At 42.1% G+C, this 14,910-nt stretch overlaps 1 long non-coding RNA gene across 1 annotated transcript in view; it reads right to left on the minus strand.

Annotated features, from left to right (window-relative positions):
• Positions 1-14,623, minus strand: part of LOC146829489 (uncharacterized) — a 35,385-nt gene extending 20,762 nt beyond the window's left edge. Inside the window, exon 1 of the long non-coding RNA XR_014961996.1 lies at positions 14,054-14,623. This is a non-coding gene — a long non-coding RNA (uncharacterized LOC146829489). The remainder of the gene's footprint in view (positions 1-14,053) is intronic.
• Between the last annotated feature and the right edge of the window lie 287 nt (positions 14,624-14,910).

A 14,910-nucleotide genomic window follows, 5' to 3' on the forward strand; every position in this document is an offset into this window, starting at 1 on the left:
AAGGAAATGATGGACGGAGTGTTGAACATTGCCAGCACTCACCCCCAGTCAACTGATCTGGGTTTAATCCATCACCGTTCTTTAGCCCACTCTGCCACCCCAGTTCAGACATGGCCATATGCAAATCAGTCTGACCCTGTGCCTCATGGGAACAGTCCAGCCCGAACTGCCAAGCCATGTCTTCCCTGGACCGGAAACAAGCTTCCTAGGACCGGTTTCTGGCATTTCAGCCGTCTTCAGCCAGGCTTGCTTGAATCCAGTGGCAAAGTGAGCAAGGGACTCACGTCTGAGCATACCCTGCCAACTTATGGCGAACAAAGCAAAAACCAAAGGAAATGATGGACGGAGTGTTGAACATTGCAAGCACTCACCCCCAGTCAACTGATCTGGGTTTAATCCATCACCGTTCTTTAGCCCACTCTGCCACCCCAGTTCAGACATGGCCATATGCAAATCAGTCTGACCCTGTGCCTCATGGGAACAGTCCAGCCCGAACTGCCAAGCCATGTCTTCCCTGGACCGGAAACAAGCTTCCTAGGACCGGTTTCTGGCATTTCAGCCGTCTTCAGCCAGGCTTGCTTGAATCCAGTGGCAAAGTGAGCAAGGGACTCACGTCTGAGCATACCTTGCCAACTTATGGCGAACAAAGCAAAAACCATATGGCCATGTCTGAACAAATGCTTCTATGTCGCCATCCATGCCAGGCCACCAAAATGAAGTTTTTACAGTTTGTTTAGAGCGGACAATACCACATTGTCCTTCATGACATAAAGCAATTATGGACAAATGCAAACTCTTTGGGGGAATTACTCTTTCATCTCGCCAAATATTTTCACCCTGAACACATAGATCAAATCTAACTTCCCAAAAAGGTTTCAAAATGTTGTTCTTCCCCATTTTCCTTGGCCATGACTGTTTGAGGTGCATTTTAACTTTACACAATTCCTCATCTTTCTTGTATTCCTCCTCCCATTTGTCCTTACAAATACCACTATCACCAAAATCCTGTACATAAGCAACTTGATATGAGTTCCAAACTTCATTATCACATCTGTCAATTTGTTTAGGCATTTTAGATAAAAATTCAGGCATACAGTTTTTTTTTCCAGGTACAAATTACATTTTATAACAATAATCCTGCAATCTAATAGATAATCTAGCCACTCTTGCAGATGTGTTAATAGTGCCTTCCGTGTTGAGTACTTTCAGTAACGGTTTATGGTCACAACAGAAAGTGAAACATTTACCCCACACAAATGCCCTGAAATGGTCATCAGCCCAAATACAGGCCAATGTCTCCTTCTCTATTACTGAGTACTGTTCTCCAGTGGGTGACAAGGATCTCGATGCATAGGCTATGACGTGTTCATTACCTTCAACATCCACTTGGGCAAGAACAGCACCCAAACCCTTGTTACTCACATCAGTTGTAATTACACTGTGGGCATCAGAGTCAAAACTTTTCAATGAAGCAACTTTTGCAATACATTCCTTAATATCACAAAAATCCTATACACATTCTGGTAACCACACAAATTAGTTTCTATTCTTTAGTAATTGCCTAATATAGTATGTTCGTGAAGTAAAAATTGGGAATATACTTTGAACAGAATTCAGCAAGGCCAATGAGAGATCTAACATCATCTTTGCAATTAGGGGCAGGTGCACACTTAATAGCATCAATTAAGTTAAGTTTTGGTCTAATACCATCATTGTCAATAACATGGCCCAGATAGGTGACACTACTTCTGGCAAATGTACATTTAGAGTATTCAATGGTTAATCCATTTGATTCCAGAATAGTTAAAAACCTCCTCTAAATATGTATCATGTTCCATTTTGTCTTTACGGAACACGAGTATATCATACTGGAAAAATGTTGTGTGTTTTGTATTGGCAAATAATTGGTGCATTAGCTGTTGAAAAACCGTTGCAGCCGATGCCAAACCAAAAGGCATCCTTTTGAATTGATAACATCCTTGCGGTGTAATAAAAGCTGTACATTTCTTGCTTTTCTTAGCAAGGGGAATCTGATGGTATGCAGCAGATGTAGTATCTTGCAGTTCTGCTTAGCCATTCTAGTTATCCTGTGGAATGTTATCATTCATGTGATCTTGGAATGTTGGGATACTGGACTCTAGGAGTCAGTTGAGAGCTGGGCTGAGCAAGTAACATACTGCTCCTGGTGGGGTCTCTGCATAAGCTTCCATCTTCTACTTGGAATAAACTTCTAAATATACTACCTCGTCTGATTCCTGATTCATACACCATCACTACAATTTTGGCGACGATTTGACTGAACTTGACTGAACTTCCGCCTGCTACTTCAAGGATTTCTAAGATTAATGAAACTTCAAGGTAATGGACTTCCTTTTCTTCTAACCACTAACCACTAATTCAAAAGCATACTGGCACCCTGCGAGCCCCACCAGTGACTTTTCCACCGGTCGCCCACATTCCTTAAGTGCCAGTCCCTGCTGTAATTTACCTACATGCTTCTTCTAAAATCCATGGAGAATTATTCTGCCGTGCTGTAACCTCCTGCCTGCTTGCCTTCTACCTGCTGGTCACTGTTTGCCTGTCTTGGAGGAAGATTGCCTCTCCTGCCCCGTGGGACAGCCGTACCCTTCCTGCTACTTTAGGAGAGTTTATCCATCAAATGCAGAGCAACGACTTCCCCTGCTCCTTTGTTTCTTGCTGCCTGCCTGCCTTGCCCCTCTGCTTCTTGAGGAGAGGTGTACTGCCCTGCGGTGTCTTCAGTATGCGTGACCACACCAGCGTGTCTGTCGAGGTGTTTCTGACGAGTGCTAAGTTCTTTTAAGACACCCCTTTACATTACAGTCCAGGACCATTGAGGGTGTTGGAACATTTTGCCTTGCAGTGCCTGGTTCAATGTGCAACATGGGTGAAATGTCCTTGGAGTTACTGCCACTAATGAAATTGTGGATGTTTTTCAAGTTTAAACTGTCAGGTACACCACCTGTGACTACTTAGCGCATTTCGTGAATGAGTCACGTATTTATTTATCCATACACCTGTTATTTCGCCGAAGTTGACAGTATTTTAATATGAAGCTTTGAATTAATCATTTTCCTTCAACCGCCGTTCACACCAGCGCGAGCCTTACCTTTTGAAAGTGGCCTCACGCGCGTTGTTCACTCCTCTCCCTCGAGACTCTATGACGTTTCCTTTCCTGGCAATGTTTGCTGCACTGTGATGCCGGTAACCATCCGGTACTGCGTCACTGTGCGTGCCGCCATCTTGTGGTTGGCAGCTGAATTAGATTACATTGGATTCTGCCATTTGATACTTCCTTCTTGATGGAGAATTACTGCCAACCACGGTTTTTTTTCAAGAGCAGCAGCAGCGTCAAATTTCCTCAAGAGCAACTTTTCACATGAAATCTCCTGTATTTAGCATGACATCGGGGACGTCGATCTATTTCTCACCTTAATGGGTTGCTGTACTCCAGTTTTCCTTGTTCTGCAGGACATCGGCAATTTCAACAGTGTTTTGTTCCTCAAGGTACTGTTAGTGATAGTACTTTCTTCATAAAAAAAAAAAAGGCACGTAGTGTGTGAGTAGTTGATTTACACCTTTATTGTCTACAATTTGCAGTTTACAAAGTTTTCTTGAATCCCTGCTGCGAGTCCTCTTTGCTGATTCGCACAGCCTTTTATGTTCTATTTCCACTTATTTTCGCTAATGGACAACGGTGACTACCTTATTTATTTTATTTTATTATTTTGGGGACATTTACTGTGTGATACATGGTTAATTTAATATTATTCAAGTTTCCACTCCACCTTAATTTTTATGTTCTGGCATGATTTCCTTCTACATTCCCACTTATCGGTTGAGAATTCGCTCACCTGTAAGTATTATGAAGCTGTTGTAATTTTCTAATGGATACTTAATGATTCTATTGTTGTATTCCAAATTTTGTTCTACAAGCTTTAGTGCACGAAACCTCTTCCTGTGATTCTTCTTCAACAGTTCTGTATGATTTTTTCTTCAACAGTTCTGTATGATTCTTCTTCAAATGTTTTGCCAGTTTCTGTTTTACCTTGTGTAAGGGTTTCTTTCTAGAAATGTTACTGGCAATTGTGGTTCTTCCATTTTTTAGATGGTTTGTACTCCTGTTAGGTGTAGTTTTCTCACCTTTCTTCTTTCTTTCTTTCTGGGAGATTCTTGTTGTTTTCTCCTGTTAGGAGTACTTTTCTTTTTTTTTTTGTGTGTTTCTCTTTTTTGCCTTCCGTTCGTCGGTTCTCACCTTCATACCAGTCTGGCCAATTGGTGTGTTTTGCTGTACCTTGAACGTATGGTTTAATTCTCTTTTGTCTTTGAAAGAGAAGATGTGTGTCTTCTTTCCTTCATCCTTGTTTTATTTTTCTTACCTTTGCTATGTTTTTCGTGTTGTGCGTCACATCTTATTCACATTTTGTAATTATTCACCTCATGTAGTTAGTGTTCTCTTCCCTTCTTATTCCTGCTGTACTCGTTTATTGCTCTTCCTATTCATTTAATTATATTTTATGTATTTAGTGTTGTCTTCTCATTCTATTCTTCGTGTTCCTGCTTTGTAGTTTTTTCTTAATGCTTTGTAGTTTTTCTTAATGTTCTTTCCTCATCGTCTACTCTATGTTTCTATTGTTATGGTTATACTTTGCATTTTTAATGTTTTTATAAAGGGGAAGATGTGTAGTATCTTGCATTTCTGCTTAGCCATTCTAGATATCCTGTGGAATGTTATCATTCATGTGATGTCTTGGAATGTTGGGATACTGGACTCTAGGAGTCAGTTGAGAGTTGGGCTGAGCAAGTAACATACTGCTCCTGGTGGGGTCTCTGCATAAGCTTCCATCTTCTACTTGGAATAAACTTCTAAATATACTACCTCGTCTGATTCCTGATTCATACACCATCACTACAGCAGATAAATCAATTATGGAGGACCACTTGGCACCCTTCAAAAAAGCCAACATTTCATTTATTTTCGGCAAAGGAAATTGATCAACTATAATGTTGTCATTCAAATGACGTAAATCCACACACAGCCTCAATTTCCCATTACTGCGTTTAACAACTACTATGGGAGAAACCCATTCTGAGACTTTTACTGGCTCTATATTATCAGAATTAACTAATCTGTCAAGTTCCAGAGCCACATCATTCCTGAAAGCGACTGGTACATTCCTAACTTTATGTATTTTTGGTGTAGCACCATCTTTATGTAATATTCTGTGTTCAAATCCCTTCAACTTGCCTATCTTTTTCTGAAAAACTGACGGACACTTTTTCAAAAGTTTCATACCTTCATCCATTACCAACACTTGTTCTACAGCCTGTGAGTCAAGAATGATATGTAGGGTTTTCTGGTCTTTCCAGCCAAGAACAGATGGGCCTTTTCTTGAAACATACAATTTGTCATAGGAATGGCGATTCTTAAATTCGACTTTAACCAGCGATAACTCAACATATACATTTTCTCTCCTCCATATCCTTCCGGTTCAATGTCAGATGAAAAAGGTTTGATACCCACTTTACTTATAAAGTTCTTTTCCATACCTCTTCGTTTGCAATGGAATATGGTGAACAGGAATCAGCGTAAATTTTAACTTGCACACTACCAATACATATCCAACACTCAGGTTTGTTCTCTACAAGTAAACACCCATCCCTGATGTTCAAAAGCAATTTACTTATCATCTCAGAAATGCATTCAGAAACATGCTCATCATTACTTCTTAAATCACCATCCAAGTCCATATCGTCTTGAACACATTTCACAGACTTAGACCTTCTTCTGCATACCTTTGTGTAATAACTTTTCTTGGAGGACATGATTTTGCGAAAGCCAAATGCATTAGGCTTCCCCATCTGTAACATTTAGGTGGTTCTCTGTTTGACCTGTAGCTACTCCTCCCTTCATATCTTTCCTACTGCTAAAATTTGGTTTATCCATCATTCTTATTTTGGCTACAGTGTCACTTACCATTGTCTCTCTTTTCAAAGCATTAGCACATCTGCTGGACGTTTCAGCTTTGCGAACAATAGCAAGAATGTCATCTAAACAGGTATCTCCATCCATCCATAAACACTACTGAATGGCTGGATTAAAGGCATGCATAACCACTTGGTCCCAAACTAAATCCTCCAAAAACTCACCAAACGCACAGTCAGTGGCTAGTTTCTTCAACTCACTCACAAAATCATCAATAGACTCTGCTTTAAGTTGTTTTCTTTGAAAGAACTTATAGCGTGTGATGCTTTGGAACAAAATACTTATCAAGTTTTGCTAATGCGACAGTCAACACATTACTATCATCCCCACCAACAACCGGTTTGTTCATCTGATTGTACGTTTTAAGTCCTTGTGGACCTAAAGAATGTAACAAACTGCGCTTCTTGTTCTGAGCAGACATTTTCCCATCAGAATCCACAGTTTTAATATAATTTAAATAGTATTCTTTCCAATCTGTCTATTTAAGAGATGGTTCTGATCCACCAGGCCAAAATACTTGTGGAGGACTTGAAGTAAAAGTTTGCTGACTCATTTTTCCTTAGATGGCCTTCCACTTTCGCCAAATACAACACTAAGTGGAATTTTTCACTGTCCTTTATTCACCACAGTGTACTTGGTAGTACTTGGAATTGTATTTCAATGTTAATCACTTTAGAAGGAACAAAAGAAAAAAATGATCACCTTAAATTGACTTACTTGCTGCTTGACTCTCGAAACTTGAAATCCTTTCCTGATTTGCTACGATTCCAGCTCGCAAGGCTTGACGCTTTCCTTCTCTTTTTTTAGAAAACAAAACAGAGAACTGATTGGTTCCTGATGGTTCCCAATTGAAAATGCCCGCCATACGTAGCGTCAACACGCACCCCATCATAGCTGCAGTGATGTCTGCTCACTACTCAGGTTTCTGTGCGCGAGAGGAACACACGTTGCTGGGCAGTTACGAGCTGTTAGCATGAGGGCACATTCCTGGGCAACAACTGCTAGAATTTCTCGCAAGCAGGAGGCGCGAGGGAGTCTCCAGCGTTATAATGCCCAAGTTTAATTTTTTAAAAACTAAAGATTTCATATAAAGGCCCGCAGCTCCTAAATAAGGTAAATATACATCCGCTCACCAGCGTATGTGTGCTGCGCCAACTCTGTTCAGCGTACATGCAGCGTCAACTCTGCCTGTTTTAAAGATATTTTCCTCTGTCCTTCACTCATTTCGGATAAACAGGATCCCGCTTGTCGCCATTTTCTGTTATGAATGAAGGTCCAAACGTGGGTAGCTTCAGAATAACTTTATTCTGTACAAACAGGCAGGTACAAGTATGCAGCGTATGCGGTGTCTTGATAACCTCCTCTCATCAGTAACTGCCGTTCCTCAACTTCCTTGACATCATGTTCCATATTCCATGGAACGAAAAGCCCACACAGTAATCTGTTCACTAAACATAATACTACATAGACATAACACTTCCCTCCTCGGGGTCAAATGGCGCAGAGCAGACGGTTTCAGATTCTGGGTAGGGATTCTTGAAGGAACGCTCTTCAATCCTGGACTCTCCCCTGACCTGATTTTTCAGCCTCTTAGACATGTTCTCTCCCATCACATAGCGAGCCGGCGGGGATAAAATAAGAAACACTCTGCTAGCATGGCAAGGAAAAATCAATGATCCTCCTCACGCAGAATTGATATGATGTCTAGGGGATGCTGGAGTCTACCTTAATGCATTAAAAAACACATTTTCAAGGGTAGACTGTTTAAAAGCAATCTAGAAGGGGCTTAACACTAGACTGAAACCACTGCTGACCCTTTTGACTTCCAACACCAGCCGATATTAACCAAGTTTGACACAAAAATGGCAGTAGAAATACTACAATGGAAGCGATTGCTTGGGTAAAATGCTAACTTTGAGTAAAATGCTTAATGTGTCCCTTTCGCAATGCGTAACACAACTAGCGCATTGTGCTTTTTAAATACAAAAAAGCGCTGTACTGTCAGTATCGTTTATGATGCGTGATCATACATGTAGCACCAATCAGCAAGCACCCCAAAGCCAAACACCAGAGAGAACGATTCATGTCATGAAACCTACAGTGAAAACGCAGCACTTCCCCCACCCACTGTCACCCCAGTCTGCAACGGCATAGCAGCCATCAATACCGGCAACGTCTAAAGTGCAGTTCCACTATCAGAGTCCACAGCATTCTTTGCCCCCTTAAGACTAACTGAAAGCTGTAGTTGAATGCTTGTCTGTCCCCTTCATTACTAATGACTAATGGAGGGTAAAAAAACAAAAATATTATATTTTATTATTGCAACTAGCGTTTCAAGCACTTGCTGCCCGCAGTCCTCACCAGATCCACACATATCAATATTCTGTTATCGCAGCATCCTGTCAACCCTATTATATCTGGAGATGTTTTTTATCCTTTCTATGAACCAGGAAAAACAATACCTTGCACGAAAATAAGTCCCTTTAAAACCTCTGCTTCTTCTACAGGCTGGAAAAGTATGTACTTGCTTTTCTCCTGGTAAAATAATTCTTTTTCCCAGTGTGTAATTCCCAGACTTGTCTCTATTCGTTTCCTGACACTGCCTTGCGATTGATGAATAATATGGGCTATCTGTTGGTGAGCGCTGAAGGGATACTGGCCTGCTTAAGGCCAACTGAGCAGCCGGTGTTGAGCAGATATAGTTCCGTCCCTTTTTAGGTCTCGCCTGAGACAGCGCTTTAGCGCTGCTCTGGCGAGACTTATAGTAAGCACTTTTGGAAGTGCAAACGAGTGCTTTCAGGCCGCCAACTACTGTGCATGTGTGCCGGGCGCGCGCACCATTTGGCAGCCTGAAAGCACTCGTAGTCTTTCACTTTCGCGGCCGCTGGGCCGCTTTGATGTTTTATCGCGATTGCGATCACTTTCAGTTTCGCGCCGCTTGTTCTTGTTCTGACTTTGTCTATCTCTTCCTGTATTTTTCCTTCTCTTGCTGTCTATCTCACTCGCTGTCTCTCACCATCGCTCCATGTCCCTCTTTGACTTTGTGTTTTCCTATATTTTTCCTTCTCTTGCTGTCTCTCACACACTTTAATTTTGGTTCACACTTGGAATTCACAGCACCATATCGCCACAAAGTGGTTGGATGTGAAGCTAAACAAAAACCCTTTATAATTTGATTTAATAATGTTTGAAATACAAAACGAACACACAACTATGGACTCCTAAATATATTACACACTCTGAGAACACATTATACTGTATTTGTTTTTTATTTTTATATTAAGTCTTTAATTCATGCATTAACGTAGTGCATTGTCAAATTGCACTGCTTGATTTATTATTTGTGGTTTATATAAAATGACAATCTCATGTCCTTTGGCATTTTAGCGTATTCAGTAGTGCGGGAACATCTTTCCAAATAGTACAGAGGTTTCCAACAGAACGGACACTGATTTAATGACTAGAGACTGCTGCTCCCTTGTGGAAAATGTTAATACTTGTTTTCTGATAGATAACCTCTATGTAGGATCTAGGTTGTCACTAATAAGGAAGAGTCCGTTAATTGTAAACATTCAAACGTTTATTTCCAGCGCGACGTGTTGACAGCGGTAAGTCCAAGACAGTAATAACAACAGCTGTCATTACCACCATATATATATATATATCTTACCCCCCAATACAAATGAAGCTCCACGTGCCCCACCGTTAACACCAACCTCCAATGCATTATGTGGCGGATGACGACATTGTATGAAAATGGACACGAGCCTGAAGCAAGGTTTACGCTCAAGACTACATCAAACACGAGCACGACAACAGCATGCCGTGCTTGTGTGTACAACAATCTATATCCCACCGGGCAAAATGTATGATTATCTAGTAAGCTCAATCTTCATGTTTATCCGTGACATTAGTAATTCGGAGGATTCCCCTAAGGTAATAATTGTAGGTGACCTAAATGCAAAAATGTCCAACTCTGCATGTTCGTCGTTTGTAACTTTGGAAAAGGAAAATGCCTGTGCGATCCCTGAGGTAGTGTTTCCCAGAGGCGCCTGCTTCACGAGGGCGTAAGGGGGCGTTGATAGGGAAGGAGAAGACGGAAATTCCAGCAGCTTAGCAAACAAGCCTTTGCAATGCAATAGGTGTTGCATTTATGCAAGTTTAAGCTATTGGCATCGGAAATGGCAATGCCTTTTATTTATGTTTTAAAAAGCAAATCATAAAAAAAGGCATTGTCATTTACAGTGCCAATAGCTCAAACTTACGTAAATGCGAGACCTATTGCATTGCAAATGCTTGTTTTATCTTTGATTCATGTTTTTCCTCATTGTCACTTTTCGCTCTATTTTGTAGGCAGACAGGCTTCCGTTCCTATATTCTCCATTTTACTTTGCCTCTCCCTGTTTCACAAAGCTCGGTGGTCCTATTCCCGATAGCGCGTCTATGTAATAATGTTAAGGCTACGCTGGCAGATGCTCAAGCTTGCTTTAGCGTTCGATGATTGAAATGATCACACTTGGTACATTCCTTTCCTCCGTGACCCTGCGTGTGGTGGCTGTCTCATGCTCCTCACAGCCAAACACACATTTCTAGCTGGCACATTGTCAAAGATTAAGAGAAATACCAGGCACAAAAGGATCCCTTCTGTAATTCCCAATTTCAGAACACATTCTTACAGTGAGGAATGTTGAGAGACCTATAAATACCATCTAGGCGCATGTAGGGAGCGCACAACATACAATGGCTTTCTCCCTTTATTTCTCATGCTCTCTCATCTTTGGTTTCCATTTTTAGGTATGGTGTCACCCAAGGCCCTTTGATTTTACTAAAATGATATATGTAATATACTTATAGGCAGGGCCACTGGAATTTTGTGATTGTGCGGCTGCGGCAATTTTAGCATAATTATAAATTTGGCGCATTTGCCACATAATCCACCATTTTCTGCATAATCTGCAGATTTTAACAAAAAAAAGAATCTGTTTCTAGCTCAAAGGGTTCAAAGGTTTTTGGTTTTGGTTATTGGTTTCAGGAGCCATAAGTCAGCACGTGGCTGGCAGCTCTTTGGTCCTCTTCCACAGACCCTCAGTAGAAGGTCATATCCCCCCCTACTTACAATAGACTCTTTGCCCTTGTGAAGAGTTCAACAGAATTAAACACGGTGCTGCTCTTCAACATTCAAGTGCTAGCAACAAAAACTGTGACCACTTTGCACATCAGTCAGTAGATTGCACTGGGGAGGACTAGGCCAGACCTGTGACCATTGTGTAACTCCACCCCAAAATAGTGCTGTATAAAAATGTTTTTACTATTAAAGGGCTCAATGATTCTAATGGAAGTAACTTGTTTTCATTTTGTGAATCTGCGCGCACTAACATGCCGGCTTTCTTTTAACTATGTTTCATAATTTTTAAACTTGGTAATACAATCCACATAAATACACTCCACACCATGCCACATAATTCCAATCAGCATAGTTTCACTCAGCGCCATATACTTCTACGCCACACAATTCAACTCTTCATATTTCCATTCCACACCACATAATTTGAAAACAAACAACGTAATTCAACACTCCACATACATCCAATTCACACCACACAATTCCACATCATGCCACAAAATTAAACAGCACACCTCATAATTAACCTCCACTATATACCACTACACAACCCAAAATACCATTCCACATAATTCCACTCCATAACCCACAATCACACTCCACACACTTCCAGTACACTCAACACTACATAATTACCATTCATATGATTCCCCTGCACACCATGCCACATAAATCAACTACAAAAAATTACGCTCCACACCACACAATTCCACCACTAACAATTGCAATTCAATCCACGTACATCCACTCCACTCCAACCCAAAACACATGGGTAAAATACATTGTCATTTACAACGGCAATAGCTCTAACTCTCACAAATGCGAGACCTATTACATTGTAAATGCGTGTTAACATATATCCTGGTGCCAGGATGGGCAGCAGTACAAGCGCCCCCTAGCTCCAGGATCAGTTACATGACCGGGTCATCTCTATGTACTTTCTCAGGCACCCGTGGCAGACAGAAACAGCAGGAGCGCAAGGTGTTCCTGTCTGTGTAAAATGAGCGTTCACTGCGGCTACCAAGGGGCTACTTCTGTGTAGTACTGACGCCTGCGAGCAACCTTTCAAAATGCAAAAGCCACCACGACTGGCATGGCCAATGCTTGTTTTAATTTAGCTCCGCAAAAATGTGTTTTGCCTGAAGCGCTCGAAGTGCTCGCCCCATTCCTGCCAGGGCCCTGCTTTACGAGCGAGTCTTCATTAAGTTAAAAAATGCAGATGCAATTATCTGGCGTGCCCCTATGAGGGGGCCGGCTGCTGCTTAAGGGCTTGTCTGCTCTGTTGCTTACGTGGGAGGTCCGGTGCCCTTCCGGGGACGCCCACCCGTCTCTGCAGGGTGGATTTAAATAGAAGGACCTTTCACAGCATCAGCCTAGCAATAAACCGACAGCGTTTATTGGTTTGGAAGGAATGTGGCGGGCACCAGCTAAAAGGAAGCTCGACTTTCACGACCTCAACAAATGCTGTCTGAAAAATGTGCCCAGGATTTAAAGTGCCAAGTCAAAGGAGAGCTGAAAAAAGGACTTTCCAGATTCAACATCATAAATGTTCACACCTTCAACAGAGTACGTAAAAAGCACAAACCTATACTAATAATAAGAATGTAAACATGTACGGTCTGATGAATGTGTGTGTGCATTCAGGGTTTGTATTCGTAAAACACAAGTAGGCACCAGCAAATCTATTTACCAACATGTAATATTATCCCAGTGTGGCATGGCGTGGGCGTCCCAGGGCATGGGCATGGATATCCTGGGAAGTGTCTGCATACCCCCAGCCTGTTAGTTTGTGGGTATTCACAAAGTTTCCTCAACTCTTTCCTCCCCTGAAAGAAGTGAAAGATTTTCTCCTGTTAAATGCTTAGTAAATTCCTTTCCCAGTTGAGAACGGAAAGAAAACAACCCCAAAAATAGGAGAGAGGGGTTTTTTTTTTGGGGGGGGGAAGGGGGTAGAATAGTCTCACATTAAAGGAAACAAAGAATTGTAATGTTTCACGCTGAGTACAACGACGCCTGTGGAAATGGCTTGCATCGGCCTAAATGAGAGTTCTCAAAGAGTGCAACAGCGTCCCATGAGTAGTTCTGGCAACATTCAGAATTCTATTTTATATCTGGGTTTTTATGTAGCGCGAGCTGGGCCCAGAGACATTAGAGCAGGAAGTGAGTCTTGGGGAACAAACACCATAAAACAGCCTATTATTAGCACCTGGGAAACAAGGATCACAGGATAAGTAGGAGTTAGCCTTTGATCATAGTAAATCAGCAGCAAAATAAACAGAACAGAAGAGACAACAAACATGTAATTACTGGAAAGACAGGTTCAGTCAAAATAGGAGATGCAAGCAATGAACCCCTCTTTAATCAATGCCCCGGGCCCCTCACGGCAGGGGAGATCAAAGGGCCAGGGTATTTATGGAGGATGGCTGGGTCCACTGGGCAAGACCTTCTAGTACTTTAGTGTTAGCAAGCTAGGAGAAGAACTGGTGCCAGCCAGGAGGCGTGGTTGCCCCAGGCACAGGAAGCACGCTCAGCTACTCCCTGGATGTCCGGCCACTGCAAAGGCCACTTGTCGCACTCCTGGCCAGGTGGAAGGGGAGGGAGAAGGTATGTAAACCTGGAACTCACTGTGGAATTCCAGAAAGGTGTCGCAAATGGAAGAGGATGGCAGGACCCACTGTATGAGGAAGATGGGGACCCCCTTACCTGCCCAGGAGAAGCCTGAAGGAGTGTCTATGATGGGAGCAAAGGGTCTCGCAAACCCTCCAAGTGACACTGGGTGGGCACCCTGTACTGAAATGGTATGGTCCAGGAGCATAGAATGGAAGCTATCAAAATAGGGGGATGTTGTGTTCCCTTATGGATGTGAACAGACAAGAGGGTGTGCGAAGTGCTGGTGGGAGGGAGTTCCAAAGCCTTGTTGCACTTACCTCAATGTCAGAGGCTCCAGCAGGAGGGTCTCAGCATTTCTTAATCCCCGTTGAGCTCCAGAGAGTTTCAGTTTTTCATCCAGTTGAAAGAGAGTGGAGTTGTGGAGGACTTTGTCAGTAATGCACGCTGTCTTAATTTGGGGTCTTGTGTCAATGGGGAGCCACTGCAGGGTGCGGAGAATAGGAGATATGTGGATGAATAATGAATTTCCTGTGGCCTCTCACAAATCAGGCAGCTCCGTTGGGCAGTGCACTCAGAGGAGCTAGGTGTGCTTTAGTGAGTTCAGAGAGGAGTGAGTTACCATAATCTACTCTGGAAAGAACCAGTGCCTGGACCACAAGTTTCATGTCTCAGGAATTAACTGTCTGAGGCCCCAGATCCATCTCAACTGGTGGTGTACAAGAATACCACAAACCTGTAAATATTCACTCTAACAGTAGAGCAAATATACAATGTTAATTTACAAAAAAAAAATGTGAGCTGATCCATTAACGCAGCAAATGGACTGCAACTTTAAGGGAAGTCATACCTCCACCCACCACCTTCACTCTTCATTTCTCTACTCAGCCGTCTCACTCTGCCCTTCGCCCTCCCTCACTTAGTTGGCTATACGGATTCTTGTAATTACCTGGGAAATATTCCGGTGGTGAAGTAATGGAGTAAATGATTTACAGTTTATAGTTAGCAATAGCACAATGTACGATTGAACTAATTGACTGTAAGAAAGTGGATACTTATTATTTGAGGTGGACAAGCATCGACCTCTAAGGATAAGGCCTCCTTGATGTCACACTGAGTAAATAAAATAAACCTGTTCTCAATCCCTCGTAACATGACACAACGCAGTCCGAAGTAA

The sequence above is a fragment of the Triturus cristatus genome, chromosome 5_2 (genome assembly GCF_964204655.1).
Source record: "Triturus cristatus chromosome 5_2, aTriCri1.1, whole genome shotgun sequence".
Taxonomy (NCBI): Eukaryota; Metazoa; Chordata; class Amphibia; order Caudata; family Salamandridae; genus Triturus; species Triturus cristatus.